The sequence below is a fragment of the Mesoplodon mirus genome (genome assembly GCF_964341445.2).
Source record: "Mesoplodon mirus genome assembly, contig: HAP1_SCAFFOLD_717, whole genome shotgun sequence".
NCBI classification, from domain to species: Eukaryota; Metazoa; Chordata; class Mammalia; order Artiodactyla; family Ziphiidae; genus Mesoplodon; species Mesoplodon mirus.
In genome coordinates this window covers 154,933-176,545 of record NW_028295316.1, presented here as the reverse complement: position 1 = coordinate 176,545, position 21,613 = coordinate 154,933, and the positions used below count along the sequence as shown (strand labels likewise).

General features: G+C 38.0%; 1 long non-coding RNA gene across 3 annotated transcripts in view; it reads left to right on the top strand.

Moving 5' to 3' along the window:
- Positions 1 to 21,613, top strand: part of LOC309797557 — a 104,669-nt gene that overhangs the window by 1,022 nt on the left and 82,034 nt on the right. For all 3 annotated transcript variants that reach the window (XR_014292704.1, XR_014292705.1, XR_014292706.1), the window contains exon 2: positions 1,559 to 1,705. This is a non-coding gene — a long non-coding RNA (uncharacterized lncRNA). The remainder of the gene's footprint in view (positions 1 to 1,558; positions 1,706 to 21,613) is intronic.

Sequence of the window (21,613 nt, the reverse complement as noted above, 5' to 3'; positions counted from 1 at the left end):
CCTGTACACTTCTTGATATATCTGTATCTGGGCGCTTTTTTTTCTGTAATGGTATATTATTCTTTCATTATAATTTGTAAACGATTATTGTTTGATATCTGTGTATTCGTTTGACAACAAGAGTGAAGAACTTTTTTAAGCTATAATTTTGTAACAGGAGAAAGAGTTGATAGTTTCTGGCAGTACTTAAGGAAGGCACAAACTGGTTGGTATAGATTGAAGAATATTGAAGAATAGTATGCAGGTGAAAAAAATCAAGTAGAATGCAAACAAGTACTCTGTTTTTTATTGAAGTATAAGATCGTTGCTACAAATTTAAAAAATCAATATAGCTAAATTTCCCTAAAATTCTATTAGCCAAATTTTTCAGTAATTAGCTAACTAATAGGGACATCTAACTTTCGTGTTTCCTCTTAATAGTCTCTTTGCTCCTTTGCTTTATCCACCCAAATCTGTTTCCCACTCCTAAATCTAATCATCATAGTGACCTTATGGAATCTTATCATCTCCATTGTTATGAAACCTCTTATGCTTTATCCTTGTCCCATATCTTTAAAATTTCCCAAACTTTAAATAATCTTTTCCCTTGCTTCCATCTTTCTCTATCTGCAACTTGTGTTTCCATCTTTATTCCATTTCTTAGGAATAAAGCAAAATAGGTTGACTCCATACTCCATACTGGTAGAAACAGGCGACTGTATACAGAAACTCCTTTTAATGTAGTACTTGATCCAGTAATTATACAATTACTGTAATTATACAGTTACAATACAATTAAACCAAACCTGGTATTGTGGGTGAAACAGACAGAAGCAGAAGCAGGCTCACAACAACAGTTAATACAAAACCAGCTATCCCAAAACTCAGCAGGTTCCTATTACATTTGTTGATGATTTCAAGATCAAAATCATGTTAATGATTTTAAGAATTTTGATTAACCAAATTAAAAAGTAACAGATACCACCATTGCACAAGATGCACCAGCAAAATTTGAAAGTTTGGCAGCCATATTTTACAGCAAGACAAATGCGTAGATATTAATTTAGGTACTTATTCTTCAGAGGCCGTTTAATGCCATTTTGTGCTTTGTAGGTTGAATGATTTGACAACAAATTGCTTGGAATTAGTGACTCAGAAGTCAGGTGTCCAGACCTTCAGCAGAAATTGCTGCTGGGGGAATTCCCTGGAGGTCCAGAGGTTAGGACTCCTCGCTTCCACTGCAGCAAGCACGAGTTCCATCCCTGGTTGGGGAACGCGGCACAGCCAAAAAAATAAAAAGAAAGAAAGAAAGAAAGCAATTGTGCCGAAAAACTCTGGAGGGAGGCAGGGTCCCTGTTGAAGTGATAGCTGGTTCCAGGACAGTGTCTTCACTGGTGAAAGAGCAATGAACAAAAACAAAACAAAAAACAAACAAAAAAACATTTCTCAGGTCTATCCAGCTTAGCTGCACCAAATGGTTTTGATGTGTGTGACTGGTTTCAACTCTGATCACCCACAATTTTCTTCCTATGATACCCCAACCAGAGAATAATCTTTTGTCCTCTATTTGACTCCGCAGTACTCCCCAGTGTGACCTATGAGACCAGTAAAGGCTCCCTATTGTGACATCTGAAGAAGACTCTGACACTTGCTGATGCAGCCTGCAATGAGGGTCAAAGACACTACCAGGCTGTAGGGAGATAAGAACCACACACCAGGACTCCAGGTAGGTTGTCAAGATTTGGTTGACTCTAGTGTTTCTGTATAGACCAGAGATACTCAAGGAGTATATGCTAGGCCAACTCTGAACTTCTGTATGTCCTTGTCAAATGCTACCTGGATCCCCAAGCACTTGAAAGCTAAGATTCCCAGATTTCTTTGCAAACAGATGCCCTCTAGAAAGTTGTTGCTTGGGGACTTCCCTGGTGGTCCAGGGGTTAAGATTTCACGCTCCCAGTGCCAGGGGCCCAGGTTCGATCCCTGGTCAGGGAACTAGATGCCACATGCTGCAACTAAAAGAGCCCAAGTGCTGCCAACTAAGACCTGGCACAGCCAAATAAATAAATAAATTGTTTTAAAGTAAAGTTGCTTAGAGCTCCCATGCCTATCTAAGACTCAAATAATGCCCTGGTGGTTTCCTGCATATTTATTTAATAATTATTTATTTAATATTTATTTAACATATGTTAATGGAATTAATAATGTCAGAGTAATACCTGTTTTATGATGAAAAACATGTTATGGATGCCTTAACAAATTCAGGTGGATCCAGTGTAATCACAAGGGTCCTTCATATGTGGAAGGAGGAGGCAGGAGTGTCAGAATGATGTGAGAAAGACTCGACAGGTCATTGCTGGCTTTGAAGATGGAAGGGGCCACAAGCCAAGGAATACAGGTGGCCTCTACAAGTCGGAAAAGACAAGAAAACTGATTGTCCTCTAGAACCTCCAGAAAGGAATGCAGCCTTGATGTTAGCTCAGTGAGAATCATTTCTGACCTCTGACCTCCAGAACTATACTATAAATATGTGTGGTTTTAAGCCACGAAATTTGTGGTAATATGTTAAGTGGCCATAGCAAATTATGGAGGGAGGGAGCTAGGAAGAATGGAAGAAGTGAAGATAGAGGGCAACAAAGAAGACTGGGTAGAGAGAGTCTAAAACTGCAGCACAGTTCTAACAACATTTCTGGCCAGGCCAAAGGGGAATCCTGGAGCCAAAGTCATATGATAAATAAATCCTGCATCTTCCAGGAGTGGGCCTGTATTTTACCCCTATTGTGGGTACAATGACTGGGAGCAGTCGTGGGAAGCATGGGCATAGGACAGACGCAGACGTGGATCCAGAAGGACAGCTGCTGGGGCTGTCAGTCTACTATGTGTCCCAAGTAGGTTCCCCAGTTTGTCCAGGACTGGGGCATTCTTGGGACACAGGACTATCAGTGATAAAACCAAGACAGTCCTGGGAAAACTGGCATGGTTTGTTACCCTGTCCCTAGCAGTGGAGACCTGACCTGAGCATTTTCGTGCCCAACATACCCCTCATCTCTGTGGCCCCCTTAGGATAATTTCTGCTTATCATGGCAGTTTATAGCTGGAAAGAATTTTCACCCTCTTCCTACCTTGGCTACCTAGCCAGAGTAGACACCATCTGTGACTCCTGAGATTCCATAGGCAGACTGGGGTGTTTGTAACTTTTCTTTGTAACTCTCAAACATTGAAACTCACTAGGAATGCAAGTTAAAATTTCAGCTGTTTTACTTCCATACTTCTCTCCCATAGAATCCAGACTATCCCCTGTGTCCCTGACCGCCCAGCATTGTGAGGATATGGAGCATCAGTTGGCAACGTGCCTACTTTAGCCCTTCCAACGAGGGTCTTTGCTTCCTATGAGGAGAAGGCACTGAGCTTATTTTCTCTTATTCTTCTTATTATTCTCTTATTGGTACTGAGCTTATTTTCTCATGACTACAGTCAGCCAGCAATGCACTTCCATCTACAAGAAAAATGGGTTGGCATCTCTACTTCATAAAGTCTTAAGCCGTTTTTTGCTCCAGAGTCTGTGGCAAACATAGGACCTCTTAGTTTTATAGGGAGTTGGTACCAAGAAAGGTGTAATGGCCATCCCCTTTGTGGCCAAACTTTTTTCACTGGAAACAAATTAAGCACCTCAGTCACCAACCTGGGACCCAAGTGGGTTCTAAGAGGGGAAGGAGGTAGGGCAAAAGCTTAACATCACCCCTCAGAACCTTGCACATGGGGGACCCAGTGTTAGGGGAATGAGGCATAGTTACATCCACTCACTACTAAGGTGTTCCTTCTTTCATATTTATTTTCTTATTTATATTTTCTAACTTTTCAGCAATAAACATATGTTGCTTTTGCATAGACATATAGTGATTTGTTTCTAGTTAAAATAAAATAGCTTTAAATATGTTTAAAGAAAGTTAAGATAAATATTTTCTGTTAGATTATAAAATACATAATTAGTAAATATAAAAATATAATTATTAAATACTAGCCTACAGAAGAATAAGCATATTACTGGAAAACAGTAAGAGGTGAGAATGTATTAACATAAGAGAAACTATACAAATCAATGAGAATGATGTAGATTATTAATAAATGGTTTGGGAAAAATCAATTTGTGATAAGAAGTTAACTACATATCTCAACATATACACCAAAAGAAACTCCAGGTTAGTAAAAATGTTTAGTCTTTTTAATGAAACCACTAAATATTTTAGAAGAAAATATGGATGAGTGGTATTATTTGTAAGTTTTTGAAGATTTTTCAAACAAAAACAATGGAAGTGTCAAAAGAAAATATCAGTACATTTGGCCACATAAAATTTGTGACCAAAAAATTTAGTATAGGGCATTCCCTGGCAGTCCAGTGGTTAGGACTTGGTGCTTTCGCTGCCAGGGCCGGTGCAGCCACACACACACAAAAAGTATAAATGGGGCTTCCCTGGTGGCGCAGTGGTTGAGAGTCCGCCTGCCAATGCAGGGGACACGGGTTCGTGCCCCGGTCCGGGAAGATCCCACATGCCACGGAGCGGCTGGGCCCGTGAGCCATGGCCGCTGAGCCTGTGCGTCTGGAGCCTCTGCTCCGCAATGGGAGAGGCCACAACAGTGAGAGGCCCGCGTACCGCAAAAAAAAAAAAAAAAAAAAGTATAAATGCAAATACAGATAAGGCATTAACATGTATAATTAATAAAATTAATTAATTTTATTAATAAATAATAAAATACTTAATATTAATAATTAATAAAACATTGTTTACAATCAAGGAACTAAATTTTTTCAAAAGATTTTTTATGTGTACCATTTTTAAAGTCTTCACTGAATTTGTTACAATATTGCTTGTTTTATGTTTTGGTTATTTTGGCTGTGAGGCATGAAGGATCTCAGCTCCCCAACCAGGGATCAAACCCACACCCGCTGCATTGGAAGGCGAAGTCTTAACCACTGCACCGCCCGGGAAGTCCCCTAAATTTTTTTTTTAATGATCAAAGGATACAATCAGTTCACAAATTAACCATGGGTACCAGAAGCTTTCTACTCTTACTTGATATGGATAGGGGTTCAACTTCATCATCTTGCTTCAAGACAACATTTGCTCATCAAATGCTGATAATTCTGTGGTAGTTTAATCCACCGAGATCTTGATATTCTCACTACCTTACAGGACATCAAATTTACCCATTATGTGGATGACTTCATGCCGATGGTATTAGGTGCATAGGAAATAGGAGATAGTTTGAAAGTTCTGGTCAAAATTTATTTTCCCACTGTTATGATTTATGTTAACCCTCTTAAAAAAATCAGCATTATCCATTTAAAGAAATATTTCCCCCAGAGTTAAGCACAAATCCTAAACATCACCTTGGCATCACAAGTAATTTACAAAATGTAATGCTAACCATATAATCAGTTTTAACAGTGACCAACAGCAGCTTTGGTGGATAAATGAAATTTGTGATTCGGGGTACTGAGAAGCATAGTAACAGTTCACTTTTAGAAAAGGTGTATTTAAAAAAACAGGTGTATTTTTTGTTTGTTTTTGTTTTTGTTTTTGCGGTATGCGGGCCTCTCACTGTTGTGGCCTCCCCCGTTGCGGAGCACAGGCTCCGGATGCGCAGGCCCAGCGGCCATGGCTCACGGGCCCAGCCGCTCCGCGGCATATGGGATCCTCCCAGACCGGGGCACGAACCCGTATCCCCTGCATCGGCAGGCGGACTCTCAACCACTGCGCCACCAGGGAGGCCCTGCAGGTGTATTTTTTATAAAACCCAACCAAGAGAGACATTCTTTTTACCTTATATGTACTCCTTTAGCAACTCTTTCTTCAAATTTTATATGAGAGGATTTGAGATCTTATGACACTAAGAAGAAGCACGAACCTAAGAATCTTAAAATCTAACAAGGATGAAGAAGCATACAGAAAGTGGAACCAGGGTACAAGTATGCACTTGCCCTCCTATCAACTTCCCAAACAGGAAGAAAAAAAAATCACATTAAGTTTTGATAAATTTTGAAGTCAGTTTTCTTTGTGCTATAACAGTATAAAACATTATCTTCCAGCAAAATTAAAAATAAAAATTATGAACCTTTTGGCCTAGCAGAGTTAATGCTGACAAGATGCTTCTACTTGGTGGGAGCTATGCTCCCTCCACCAGGAAACATTGTGCATCAGGCTTTGCATAGTGTTTTTTTAAAAATTAATTAATTAATTAATTTAGGCTGCGTTGGGTCTTCATTGCTGCACGCGGGATTTCTCTAGTTGCAGCGAGCGGGAGCTACTATTCCTTGCAGTGCGTGGGCTTCTCACTGCGGTGGCTTCTCTTGTTGCAGAGCACGGGCTCTAGGAGCGTGGGCTTCAGTAGTTGTGGCACGTGGGCTCAGCAGTTGTGGCTTGCAGGCTTTAGAGTGCAGGCTCAGCAGTTGTGGCACACGGGCTTAGTTGCTCCGAGGCATTTGGGATCTTCCAGGACCAGGGATCGAACCCGTGTCCCCTGCATTGGCAGCAGATTCTCAACCACTGCGCTACCAGGGAAGCCCCAGGCTTTGCATAGTTTGATTCACAAATTTCTTATAATCATTCAGTCATTTGATATTTTGGTTATAGTTGATTTGGGTTTCTTTTTAGATAACGATGCTTATTTCCAAATAATATAAACAGTCTCTCTTTTGTTCTTCCTGGAAATTCTTTAGCAACCATCTTCTCCAATCCTCCATATCTTGTCTCTTCTTTCTCTGTCTTCTCGCAACTCTGTCTCTTTCATCACCTAGTTCAGAACTTCCAGGAGAGTTATACAGACATTCCTAACATCTCAAGTTTACCAACAACTGGTCTTTAACATGCCTCAGGACTGTGAATGGAGGCAACTGGTTGATCAAAGATAAAACACATCTTGTATGAAATCAATCCAGAATACTTAAGGAGTTTCACATGCTGCAGGTCTTAAAGTTATCTTTTTAATCCAGTTAACAGATCCTTCTATGTAAAAGATACTGTTAGCCTGGCACTCAGTCCTACCTTGCACATTTTATCTTCCAAAAAAGAAGGCAGATTTTCCTCAGGAAGACATTCCATCTTCTTTATTGTTACAGTCACTGCGATGTTTTCAAAGACGAAAAAACCACTTACTACTCATGTTCTCTATGGCATTATTTAACCATCTATGGAGAATCTGACCCATCTGTTCCAGTGCTCTGCCTGATGGGGGAATTAGGATCAATCTACTGAATGCCTATTATTCTTTCACTCACTGAAGATTTTTTAGCTGTCTACTTATAAAGCACTGCATTTAGTCTTAGAGATACCAGTGTTCAAGACTCCTTCCTAGAACTCAACACCAGGTGGGAAAAGGCAGACACAGAAACAATAAATTAGAGAACAGCTTTTTTCTTCTTCTTCTTCTTTTCTTTTGGCCGCGCCATGTGGCATGCAGGATCTTAGTTCCCAGACCAGGGTTTGAACCTGCGCTCCCTGCATTGAGAGTGTGGAGTCCTAACCACTGGACCACCAGGGAAGTCCCCAATAACAGCTTCTTATGAACATACAAATCAAATGCTATGGAGAAAAACAGTTGGACACGTAGCCTAAATGGAAAAGGGCTATAGAGCAAGACTAAGAAGTCATCAGCATACAGATGATACAAAAATATAGAGAGAAGCTGAAAGGACAAAGGATATATAACCTTAGAGTTTACCAACATAAAATGGAGAGCAAAGAATAAGATCCCACAAAATAATTCCTGAATTTTAACATAATCATAGAAATGTTATCAACAGAATAAAGGGGAAAATAAGAGCTGTAATCAACTAAAAGCAGTTTCTCTTGTCCCCATTTTAACAATAAATAGATCATTCTACTAAATCCCTAGATTAGCTATTTCAATATTAAAAGTATTAAACTGATAATGATTATGGAAATATAACATGACTAAATTGCATAGGAATTTTAAGGGGAAAGAATACTGAACCATAATATAGTACAATAAAATATCATATAAGGGGGAAGAGGAAATAAAATCATATAAAAATACCAAGACATTTATGTTGCTTCCATGATGTTTTGGATATTGCAAATAGTGCTGCTATGAACACCGGGGTGCATGTATCTTTTCGATAAATGTCCACTGACAGGTGAATGGATAAAGAAGATGTAGCATACATATACAATGGAATATTACTCAGCCATAAAAAAGAATGAAATAATGCCATTTGCAGCAGCATGGATGGACCTAGAGATTATATTAAGTGAAGTCAAGTCAGAGAAAGACATCATGATATCACTTATATGTGGAATCTAAAAAAAATGATACAAATGAACTTATTTTATTTACGAAGCAGAAACAGACTCACAAACATAGAAAACAAGTTTATGGTTACCAAAGCGGATAGCAGGGGGGTGGTGGTCGGAGATAAATTAGGAGTTTGGGATTAACATATACATACTACTATATATAAAACAGATAAGGACCTACTGTATAGCACAGGGAACTATACTCAATATCTTGTAATAACCTATAATGGACAGGAATCTGGAAAAGAATATATATAGATATATATGTATAACTGAATCACTTTGCTGTACACTTGAAATACAACACTGTAAATTAACTATACTTCCATAAAAATTTAAAAAAATACCAAGACATTAGAAGCTTTGTTAAAATAGTTACTCACACACATATCCCATACATGATTATGATGGAAATTACACAAATATTTCAATTTTGAAAAATCTTATGAATAGAATTATATCACCCAGAAAAGTGTTCAAACAAAAATCTGTTAATATATGTAACCACTATTTTTGACTCATGGGATATAATTAGAAGGCAACTTCATCTCCCACTACCCTTTTAAATATTCAGAGGTTCTTCTCCCAACCCAGGTTGAAAACCCTTACTCTCAAGTAATAAGAAGTCCAGAGTTGCTTTAACTCACAAAGCACTGAAAAACAATGTCCAGCCCCACATAACATACAGAACTATAAAAATGCCAAGTCAGAGTTAATCAGCTAGGCCATGCTACAGGCAGACCACCTGCAGTAGGGGTGGAAGGCAGGCATGGTCCCCTCCTTTCCTGCCTCATCCCATCCTTCCTCCTTCAGCTGGCTAATCATGGTTTCCCATGCTGCCAGGTTCAAAACTGCAGGAGGCTGTAGAGTTCTTATGTGAGATGGTTTTGAGCAGTCTGGATCTGGCAATTGTTTTAAAGCTGACTCTCTCTCTCAGGGGCATTTCCGTGCCCACAGCTGTTCTCACCTGTAACTCCCTTGACCTAAGTGAATGTAATCCATTCTTTCTTCTTAGCTCTTAAGGAATCCAGAGCCCCTCTTTGGACTATCCTGTTCTGAGGCCTGTTCACGCCTCTAAGTGGCCTTTTGTGCGGTATCCAATGTGGATCCACCACCAGGGCTCATTTTCTCTCTTTCACGCTTGACTAACGTCCTCGATAAGCACTCAAACAGTCTTTGTCAAAGCAAATGCTGAGAGTGCAGAACAGTCTCAACACATTAGCAGTTCTTCTCCTGTCCTGAGCCAAAGTAACCTACGAGTTCCTTCAGATTCCAGGTTCCCTGGGTATGAGTTACATACCTGCTCCCAGAACTGCGGGAGATTAGATTCATATCGAGTTCCCCAAACCAGGTTTTACAACCTCTCTCCCTCTCACCCTCTCTCTTTGGCAGCTCTGTAATTTCTTTTTTCATGAAATACATTCTCAAATTCATAACAGATTAGCTACCCATTATATTCCCATATGAAGCATTGATACATAACTAAATTAAGTTTCTGTTTTAAAAGGTGGGGAGGGGTGTGTGTTGGGGAATCACATTCTTGCCCAAAAGAATAGGGATTCATGTGACAAAATGGGGACAGGGGAGAATCTGCATAGAAATAAAATCCTCAGTTCAAATGTATCAACTCTCCAAATTTTATGTCCACGAATAGGTGTTATTTTTTCAATTCAAAGATCAAATCTACATTCCAACATATTTTATTAAAATATTACATACTTACATTAAGAAAAATGCTTATAACTAGCCAGATTGTAGTAACTCAGTATTTACTTTAAAATGAATATGAACAAAGAATATCTAAAAATAAAACATGTATCAATTACCACAAGTAATCTATTGAATAGGTATAGGTTACTTGTAAAACTCTGGCATTGTGGTAGCTTTCAATGGACAGCTTTAAAAAGTTTACAAGTCCTCTCAAAGTCCATCCTTATTAAACTGATTTGGTTGAAATGTGATTCAGAATAAGCTGGGGAAATATACTTTCGGCATGATGAGGGGAGGAGGTTGACAAATCATCTCCATTTTTTAAAAAGCAGCTGTAAATTTGGATAAACTGTTTAATAAAACAGCCATTTCAGCACTCTGGAAATTAACTGAAGATCTACAACAAACTAAGAAGTGCTTATTCATGAAACCCAGTTAGGGAAAGAACCTGTGAGCCTGTGGGATTACTGTGCTGCCACATCCCGGGCCAGGTCTACGGGTGCAGTAGTTCAACCAGGGCAACAACAGACCCAGGGAACAAGACTTGTTGTCACTGCCAGAGGGGACTCATTTGATATGATGCATTGTAAGTTAACCTGGGAGCTCAGTGGTAAGCAAACAAGGCTCAGTGAGGTTGTAGTCCTGTTTGGGGCAAACAACAGAGTAGCCAGGGATTTCACTGGAAGTTCTAGGAGGTAAGACAGCCATCTGGGTTGGATAAGCACTCTATATACTCCAGATGTACAGGCATGCAAAGCGGAAACTGAAGCTGATTCAGGCCACCCACATACCCATGGTTGCCAAAGCCTGCACATATGCACAAGGGAGAAGCAAAAAAGCCCATCAGAAAGCTCAGACCAGAGCAGACTTGAAAATGACCTGAACACTGTATGTACTTGCCAGCCCACACAGATCCATTGGCAGAGTGGAGGCCTGACTGATGGGGTTTGAACACAACCTCTGTCCAGTCTTTGGCTATATGCTAAGCTATGCAATCCAGCAGCAATGCTTAGGAAGCAAGATTTATTATTTTAAAAAATGAGTAGAGACATCGGTGACTGCACACTGCCGTGGAGACAGATTTCACAAATTTACTGGTGGCAAGTTACTAAATAAAACAAGAACAACCCTCAGGGGAAAAATTCAGAATTAGTAATTGCTACATTATCTGAAATTCAACAAGATTACAAAGCAAAGAAAGAAGAAAGTGTACCCTTACTGAGGAAGAAAAGCATTCAATAGGAACTGAGTATCTCCAGATGTTAGAATGAGCAAAGACTTAAAAGCAGCTATTATGAACAGGTTCAAAGAACTAATGGAATTCATGTTTAAAGAATTAATGAGAGCTATGATGAAAATGGTGCAATGCATGAAGAATCTCAGTAAAGAGATACAAGGTATATGAAAGAACCAGATAGAAACTTGGAGCTGAAAAATATAATATCTGAAATGAAAAATTCAGTTGAAAGAAGAAGAAAGAATCAGTGAACTTGAAGCTGAATCAACAGAAAGTATTCAATCTGAAGAGGAGAGGGAGAAAAGCAATGAAAAAAATGAACAAAGCCTCAGAGACCAGATCAACATATGTGAAAGGAGAATCCCAGAAGAAGAGAGAAAGGGCAAATAAATATATTTGAAGAAATAATTGCCAAAAATGTCTCAAATCTGATGAAAAACATTAATCTACAGATCCAAGAGGTTCAACGAATCCCAAGTAGGAAAAACTCAAGGATATCCACACTTATACACATCATAGTCAAACTGTTAAAAGACAAGACTAAGAAAAAATTCTTGAAAGCAGCAAGTGAAAACCTATTGGAAAAGGAGACCAAAATTACCATTAACAGCTGACTTTTCACCAAAAATAATGGAAATCAGAGGCTGTGGGACGACACACTCAAAGTGATTAAAGAATAAACTGTTGGGCTTCCCTGGTGGCGCAGTGGTTGAGAGTCCACCTGCCGATGCAGGAGACGCGGCTTTGTGCCCCGGTCCGGGAAGATTCCACATGCCGCGGAGTGGCTAGACCCGTGAGCCATGGCCGCTAAGCCTGCGCGTCCGGAGCCTGTGCTCCGCAACGGGAGAGGCCCAACAGTGGGAGGCTCGCGTACTGCAAAAAAACAAAACAAACAAAGAAACAAGGCAAAATAAAGACATCCCCAGATAAAGACAGAGGACTTAAGATTATATAAGCCAGTAGTTAATAATTGTATTAAGTTGTTGTAACACGTACAGATGTAACATGGCAACAATAGCACAAAGGAAAGAAAGGGAGATATACTGGAACAAATTTACTGCATTGTGACAGAATTAAACTTGTATTATTTTGAAGGAGCCTGTGATTAAGAGTGATAAATGTGTACTGTCTTCCCTAGAGCAACTGCTAAGACATAACTCACAATAGGAGGAACAGGGAATTTCCTGTTAGTCCAGTGGTTAGAACTCCGTGCTCTCACTGCCAAGGGCCCGGGTTCAATTCCTGTTGGGGAACTAAGATCCCACAAGCCATGCTGTGCAGCCAAAAAAGAAGAAGAGGAACACAGGGATCTCTTTAGATATGAGAAAAACAGAAAACAAATAGCAAATGGCAGATGTAAAAGCCACTACATAAATATTAAATATGAATGAACTAAACACCCTACTCAAACAACAGAGATTTTCACACTGGATTAAAAAAAAACAAGATTGGGCTTCCCTGGTGGCGCAGTGGATGAGAGTCCGCCTGCCGATGCAGGGGACATGGGTTCGTGCCCTGGTCTGGGAAGATCCCACATGCCGCGGCCAGCTGGGCCCGTGAGCCATGGTCGCTGAGCCTGTGCGTCCGGAGCCTGTGCTCCACAATGGGAGAGGCCACAACAGTGAGAGGCCCGTGTACCGCCAAAACAAACAAACAAACAAAAAAACAAGATCCATATGATAAAGGACTTGTCTTTAGAATATATGATCTCTTACAACACAGAAGACAACAACCCAAAGAGGGGAGGGAGGATTTCAACAGACATTTCTCCAAAGACGATATACAAATGACCAAAAGCCTAGCAGAGGATGTTCAAAATCACTAGTCCTAGGGAAATGTAAATTAAATCTACAATGAGATTCTACTTCATACCCACTAGATTGGCTTTGTCAAAAAGACAAGACTATAAGAAACACTGTACAAGATATGGAGAAATGGGAACCTTCATACACTGGTAGTTGGAACATTAAATTATATAGTTACTTTCAAAACAGTTCATCAGGTTCTTAACAAGTTAAACAGAAACTCACCACATCACACAGCAATTTCTAGAAGTCTACCAAGACAAATGAAAACGTGTCCAGGCAAAGACATGTATACTCATATATATATAAACACAGAGAGAAGGGGAGGGAAGGAGGGAGGGAGGGAAGAGAGGGGGAAGGGAGAAAGGAAGCAGGGGCAATAAAAAATGGGCAAATGAAAATAACTGGTATATCTGAATCAAGGGTATATGAGAATTCCTTGTATTATTCTGGTAATGTTTCTCTAAGTTTGAAAGTACATCAAAATTTTAAATTACCCAAATAAAGGGCAAGAATATCATGTAGCAAGCTCCCTCTACCAACCTCAACGAAGACCATATACAGCTTAAAAGTTACTAGAAAACTGTAGGTAATTTTAATAAAATCACTTCAAGAATATAGTATGGTTGTAAAGCCACTACAATGTGCTCTAAAATAATTTTTCTACTGAGTTAAATAAAGTCATCTGTAAATTCTGTAACAACACATTCATATTCACAAAATCTGACTGAAAAATAAACACAACTTTCCATTTCTAACACAGCATAATTCAAAAGTTCACTCTGAATGGGACTGGGTTCTTGGTTTTATTTTGGTTTTAACGCAAAGCATAATTACATAGTTATTCATAATTTGAGGTGTGTTACTTGTTTATTTAACAAAATACTGCTGCTCTGAAGTAAACTTCATTTTCAGAGTGATAGTAATGTTAAAAAAAAAGACCATGAAAATGCAAGCTGCATTTTAAAAAGCTTATAATAATCATTTAAATTCCGATTGTATCTGTAGGTTCACAATTCTCTACTCTTAGATTTGTTTTTAAAAAACACTTTATATATGGTCAATCTAGATCATAATTAAGTGCATCTTAATGAAGTTTCCACTGATGTATGTAGAAATATGATTTACCAATAGCCAAATAGCATCATTTCTTTATCAAAGATAAGTGGTACTATCTAGAAATAAAGACAATCCTTCAAGAATTTTATTTTCCTAAGTAAAAATACTTCCCAAGAGCTAAAGGCACAATTTCTATTCACGTCTAGCACTATAACCAACCATAAAATCATTACTTATTTTCAACTTAATAACTGATTGACATTTCTCAAACAAGCTGTTTTCAATCCTGATAGTTCTTTATTTTCTTTAGTAAATTGCTGATTGCAGTAGGTGTCCATCATGAGAATAATCAAAATTAGATAAATGTGACAAAAGACTGACAAAGTGTTTCACACCCTTGAGTGATACCAAGAATGGGAGAAAAGTGTTGCAAAATACGACTACTGCAGTGCTACTATGGTCTTGCAATAAAACCAACAATGCATCAAGAGCTATCATCTCACATCCAATTTCTTCCCCTCAAGAACAATCTGAATCTCTTTGACATCCAAAGTTTCATAGTTCAGTAAAGCTTCTGCTAGATTCTTGTGCTCTTTGCATGAGTCTTCAAGATATGTTTTGCTCACTCATACGAATCCTGAAATACAAAGCAGATATGTAAGAGGCAGAAACCTTAGGAGAAGCACAAACCCTCAATGAGATAAAAAGCCTTTATGCACCCTAAAAAAACTATAAAATCTATTGACTTCTAGTTATGAAAGATAAGTGCATTTAAAAGCTTGGTTCCCTAAAGATAACTCTTTCATACTTTCAAATGTTACATTTTTAACCTCAAAGTCTATCATAGAGATAACTGAGGACTACTTAAACAAAAAGCTACTTAAGAAATAAAATTATACACTGTACTTATCTGCTTTCTAAATAAGGTCTGTGAACACAGAAATCTATTTCTCTTTTCAGTATACGTGCTAAAAGGAAAGGGAGTTTGCTCCTTTTGCCTCTTGAGATTTCACCAATTTACTCAATCTAGAATGGCCAGAAAAGATATAATTTCCATTCTTTTACTTGGTAACACACTCACCTCTCAATACAGTAATACAGTATCATTAGAGGTGATCCCTGACTTCCGTACATTTGATTTTTTTTGCAACCCACCTTGAACTTTTCATTTAAATCCTTCAACTCTCTTTCCAAAGGTGAGTCTGAATTAAGTTTATCAGCTTATGAATAATGGCAGTAATAACAGTTCATTTTTGGCAGTGTCATATTTGCCTGTACAATGTTTCTGCCAATATTTTACTAGCGAATTATATTTTTGTCCTTATAAAATTGGGTGGAATATGTAAAAATGAATTTACCAACACCAAGAAGCACAGGTCATATAAACACAATACAATTACTAGACATTTTGAACATAACCATGTCCAAGTAAAATAATCAAATTAAAGAAAATACATAAAATATTAGAAATATATCAGCTAAAGAAGGACTGAATATTTAAATCACAATGTAAATTGTTCTGGGCTTCCCTAGTGGCACAGTGGTTAAGAATCCGCCTGCCAATGCAGGGGACACGGGTTCAATCCCTGGTCCTGCAAGATCCCACAAGCCGCAAAGCAACTAAGCCCGCGCGCCACAACCACTGAAGCCCCGCACTACAGCCACTGAAGCCCGTGCCCTAGAGCCCATGCTTAGCAACAAGAGAAGCCACCGCAATGAAGAGCAGCCCCTGCTCGCTGCAACCAGAGAAAGCCCACATGTAGCAACAAAGACCCAATGCAGCCAAAAATAAAATAAATAAATTTATTTAAAATATATATATATATACATATATGTGTATATATATATATATGCATATATATATATATGTATATATATATATAACTTGTTCTTAGCCTATGGCCAGAATAAAATAAAGATCCAGTCTATGATCAGGGGTTCCAGTCTATGTCAAAGATCCAGTCTATGACATAGTTAATCACGGCAGCAACGGTGCACCTATTAACTTTATAAAACAGAGGAACTTTAGTTTTTTTGCAAGCACCCAAATATTTAGGCACATTTTGACTAAATAGATAAATAAACATTTAAAAAAAGAACATTACCCTCAGACGGATTCTGGTTTCCTGTTCAATAGTAGATTGTGTTTCTGGACTCAGTTTCCCTGTATCACTGTAGGTCATAACTCCAAGCTAAAATCAATGAAAAGAAAGAAATCCAACAGAAAAACCTCCAACACTAATGTATGTAACAGAGGAAGTACTATCCTATACATAAGAAAATAAATATCATGGGGGCAAGGAAAAAATACAATATAAAAATGCCCTTGAGGGCAAAAAAACTTCATTATTCTTCTGAAAGTATAATACTAAAAAGTGTGAACAAGAGAGAAAATTTTAAATCCTAAGTATCGTTCTGAGTACCTTCTTAGAAAACCTTAGCAGCTATTCTAGTCCAGAAATCCACAATTCACAGAGTACTGGAATTGCTTTATGGAGCCACAGTGATAATGTAAGAATGTGAAGTATGTGGAAAGGGCAAAGTAAGCAAGCTCAACAAGTAGGTCTTCGATGTCATATGAATAAAAAAAGCTAAAGAATTTATATTATCATTTGGTTAATTCATGAAGCAATAACTCTTACTGTTTGAGCAGCTGGAATGGAAAGAGTATGTTACATTTCTCAGAAAATGACATTTAGTTTAGAGTCAGCTTTGTTAAATCCATTTGGAATGAGACAGGGGAAAATCTATCAATTTATAATGAGAATCCTCTCTCACAAAGAGACACTTGGCACATCAACATTTGATACATGAGGAAGGATTAAAATTAGCCATTACCTTTTCACTCATTCCAAATTTGGTGACCATCTGCTTTGCTATTTGGGTTGCATTATCAAAATCACTGGAAGCACCTGAAAATTTGAAATATACATAAAACTCAAGTTAAAAAAAATCTTTAAACCAACAAACACAATTTGAACCAAAGCTATTCTTTACAGCCAACCTGTTGTAATATGATCAGCTCCAAATATAAGTTCCTCTGCCACTCTTCCTCCCATACTGACGTCCATCTGAGCAAGAAGCTGAGCTCTAGTTTCGTTCCGTCGATCATTTTCAGGCAACAGGTACACCCAGACAATTGAAAAAGAAAGAAAAAATTCAGACACAGTTTTGAAACACTCACATTAATAACCTGAATTATCATTTGTCTCTCATGACCTTACTTAATACCATGATGCTGAAAGCTCAGCGGCATTTAATAGAGATGGTCATGGTGATTGATTACCAAACCAGCTATGTATAAAATGAGGAAAGCAAAAGTGCAGTTTATAAATAATAAGTAGTTAATGCTGCAATACAACTGTTTGTCCCTCGTTGCACAAAAATGTTTAAAACATCTATAGGGACGTCCCTGGTGGTGCAGTGGTTAAGAATCTGCCTGCCAATGCAGGGGACACGGTTCGAGCCCTGGTCTGGGAAGATCCCACATGCCGCGGAGCAACTCAGCCTGTGCGCCACAACTACTGGGCCCGTGCTCTAGAGCCTGCAAGCCACAACCACTGAGCCCATGTATCACAACTACTGAAGCCCGCACGCCTAGAGCCTGTGCTCTGCAACAAGAGAAGCCACCGCAATGAGAAGCCCACGCACCGCAATGAAGAGCAGCCCCCTCTCGCTTCCACTAGAGAAAGCCCGCGTGCAGCAAAGAAGACCCAACGCAGCCAAAAATAAAATTTAAAACATAAATAAATAAAAATAAACGTCTATAATTAGATATGAAAATGAAACTTGTACTCAATGAGAAAAAACTTAGAAAACTATTGAACCAGTCACTATGATACATAATTTCTTTCGAGGGGAAAAGAGCAACTACATATTTAAGAATTATACTTTGCTGTCATTCCTGAATTACATTTCATAATGTAAATATATTATCTGAAATATTAAGGATATCCTTTATTAGCAGGTAAATTTCACAAGTATGTCTGATTTCAAGACACTTGAGGAAGCTAAAGAAGAAAGTATCAACACACCTAGGAAGTAGCTGAATTTTCTTTTGAAATGTTTTCATCAGCAATTTCCTACATAAGCTCCTGGGGAGCACTATTTGAAAGAAAAGAAAAACTAAAGATACATGTCCAAGTGTTGGCCCTCGTGGCATGATTGTAGCTTTGTTGATAGGCATAGCATCTTTAGTGTAATATGCAATAATAGCGTGACCAGATTCATGACACGCTGTGATTGTTTTGTTTTTGTTATCAATTTCCACACTTCTTCTACGCTCAGGCCCTAAGAATAAAAATTTACTTAAGTAAAATACTCCATTAAGAAGGTATATTTAAATGAATGAAGCTCCTTTGTCTCAAAGTCATTCTTAGAGTCATATGATTTAATATCATTAATAAATATTTTAAAAGTTTGAAAGTTTAAAAAATGAGTAGATTCCACTCTACAACACATGTAAACCATAATTTGTCAACTGAAAACCAAACTAAAAACTATCATCTTAATCTTTATATCAAAAGGAAAAGCTTTATTCTATTTCTAGAAAACAAACTTCTAATTTAACAGGAATATCATAACTAACCTGTTTTGAAGGCAATTCAAGATTTAAAATAAAAATTAAATTCTGAAAAACAATAAAATTAGGTATTCTTTTATCAGCAATATCAGACAATAGGAAAGACATGGGGACTCATGCCCCCAAAGAGTGTAATATAAGTTATAATACATTTGTTCTGTAACAGGCCAAACTGTGTTGCTCTGTTAGAGTATATATTTGCATGTTTCTATACCTTTCTTTTTTATAAACTTTCTCTCAAAATTAAGAGTTTTTTCTCGGACTTCCCCGGTGGCGCAGTGGTTAAGAATCCGCCTGCCAATGCAGGGGACACGGGTTCGAGCTCTGGTCCAAGAAGACTCCACATGCCGTGGAGCAACTAAGCCCATGCGTCACAGCTACTGAGCCTGAGTTCTAGAGCCCATAAGCCACAACTACTGAAGCCCACGCACCTAGAACCCATGTTCCACAAGAAGAGAAGCCACCACAATGAGAAGCCCATGCACCGCAATGAAGAGTAGCCCCTGCTCGCCGCACTTAGAGAAAGCCCGCATGCAGCAACGAAGACCCAATGCAGCCAATAAATAAATTAATAAAAAATTTAAAAAAAGAGTGAATTACCACCAAACCAAAAATTACCAAGTGGCAATTTAAAAAAAAGAGAATTTTTTCTCTAACATAATGAACAGTATAACATAGGGGAAAAAAAAAGAAAACCTACCCATTAGGATTTTATCTGTGGAAAACTCTAGTTCCGTCATGGTTACCACTTCTTTTCCATCAACAGCTGCCTTTAAAGCAGCTTGGTTCACAAGATTCTCCAACTCTGCTCCAGAAAAGCCAACAGTACCTCGAGCTATGATTTCTGGATCAACAGCTATATGCAGACAGGACACAATATTAAAATTTCAGAAGAGCTAATAAAAAGCTCTTCATAAAGAACTCACATTGCAAAAGAAAAAAGAAGATAGCCATCATGAGCTGTAATTTTACAAAAGCTTACTTCACTAAATTCTAAGGGGAAAAATGCCAAAACTGCTAGTAAACACACCATTAAAATTGTCATTGGGACAAATCACAAAAGTTATTATATTTAAATAACTTTGTGATAAACAGAGAAAGGTAGAGTTGCCAGATAACGATTTACAAACCTTTAATTATGGCCTAACCACAAACTGAAAAAGCACATTCATAGACATTTTGTTTTCAGAATTTCATCTTGAAATAACTTTGGACATAGAAGCCCCCCTTATTATCGGAAACATATTTGGTTTTAAGAATTGATTCAGGTATCTTTGAAAATACTGCAGCTTTAATAGCTGCTTTTATTACTCAGGTAGTTCCATAATATTTCCATGTGTTTTGTTTTATAGTCTGCTTCCCCTCTTTTGGCCCCAAAGTGACTATATCATGAGGTACTATGCTCATAATATACAGGTGCTTTTTATATGATTTTATATTTTACATTCATCTAAAGAAACATTTATACATAGATTTCATCAAGTATTATCTAAGTACTCAAAAGAAAACTTTCTTTAGAATCGGGATTCAAAATGACAGAATCTCTGGACACACGTTCATTGAGAAATGGACTTTATGGACAAACAAGAGGAGAGAAAAATAGACATTTAAAGGAATTTGTCTTTTAAGACATCCTGAGTAAGGACCACAAACAGGGTGGATTGATATATTACCATTTTATGGAGATAATGTCTGTATCGTCGAATTAAGACTTACACTGATCAAACTTTATCTTATTGAGATACCACTTCAAGATTTCTGTTCGACCTTTTACATCTGGCCTGGGAACTGTAACCTGCATGTCAAAACGACCAGGACGTATTAAGGCGCTAAAGGGAGAATACAAAAAGAAAATATAAATTAATAAGCTGACTGTGCTGAAGGTCAAGTTAAACAGGACTGACATCCTAAAGAGAAGATGGAAAGACAATGGCAACCAATATTTATTTTGAACATAAATATTCAGATTAGTTCCTTATAAAACGTGGCTCAAAGAACAGTTTCAATAACCAGAAGGCAGAACAAAGGTTCATATAGATAAATGTGTGTGCATCTAGATAGCATACAGCCCTTCAGAGACAAAGACATGCAAGTCAGCCAGTCAAGGAACAAATAATTCTACAGCAATCTATTATGAGAGCTACACATCCATCTTACTGCTATTAAGTACAAAATGTTAAACTAGAGTCTTAGGCAAGAACCAACTATTAGATCAAATGAAAGTATGAATAACTTCTATATAATAAAACCAATAAAACTTTTAAACTATAGTAAATTTTATTCTAAAAATCCTCTCTACCCCCCACCCAAAAGCTTTGTGACGTTTGAGTTGTGAGCAGATTCTTTTAGCAGCTTTACTGAGATACAATTTTCATATCATAGAATTTGAAGTCGAAAACCCAGTGTTGTTTTTTTTTAACATCATTGTTGGAGTATAATTTGCTTTACAATGTTGTGTTATTTTCTGCTGTATAACAAAGTGAATCAGCTATACATATACATATGTCCCCATATCCCCTCCCTCTTGCATCTCCCTCCCTGCCACCCTCCCTATCCCACCCCTCTAGGTGGTCACAAAGCACCGAGCTGATCTCCCTGTGCTGTGCCGCTGCTTCCCACTAGCTATCTATTTTACGTTTGGTAGTGTAACCCAGTGGTTTTTAATATATTCAGAGTTGCCCAACCATCACCACAATCTAATTTTAGAGAATTTTTACCCCCTCCCTCTCTTCTCCAGCTGAAAGAAACCCCAAATCTACTGGCAGTTATTCCTCATTTTCCCTAACCTCTGGCAACCACTAAATTCCTTTCTGTTGCTATGGATCTGCTTATTCTAGACATTTCATATAAAAGCAATCATATAATATGTGATATTTTGTGATGGGTTTCCTTCACTTAGCACAATATTTTTAAAGTTCATCACTATTCT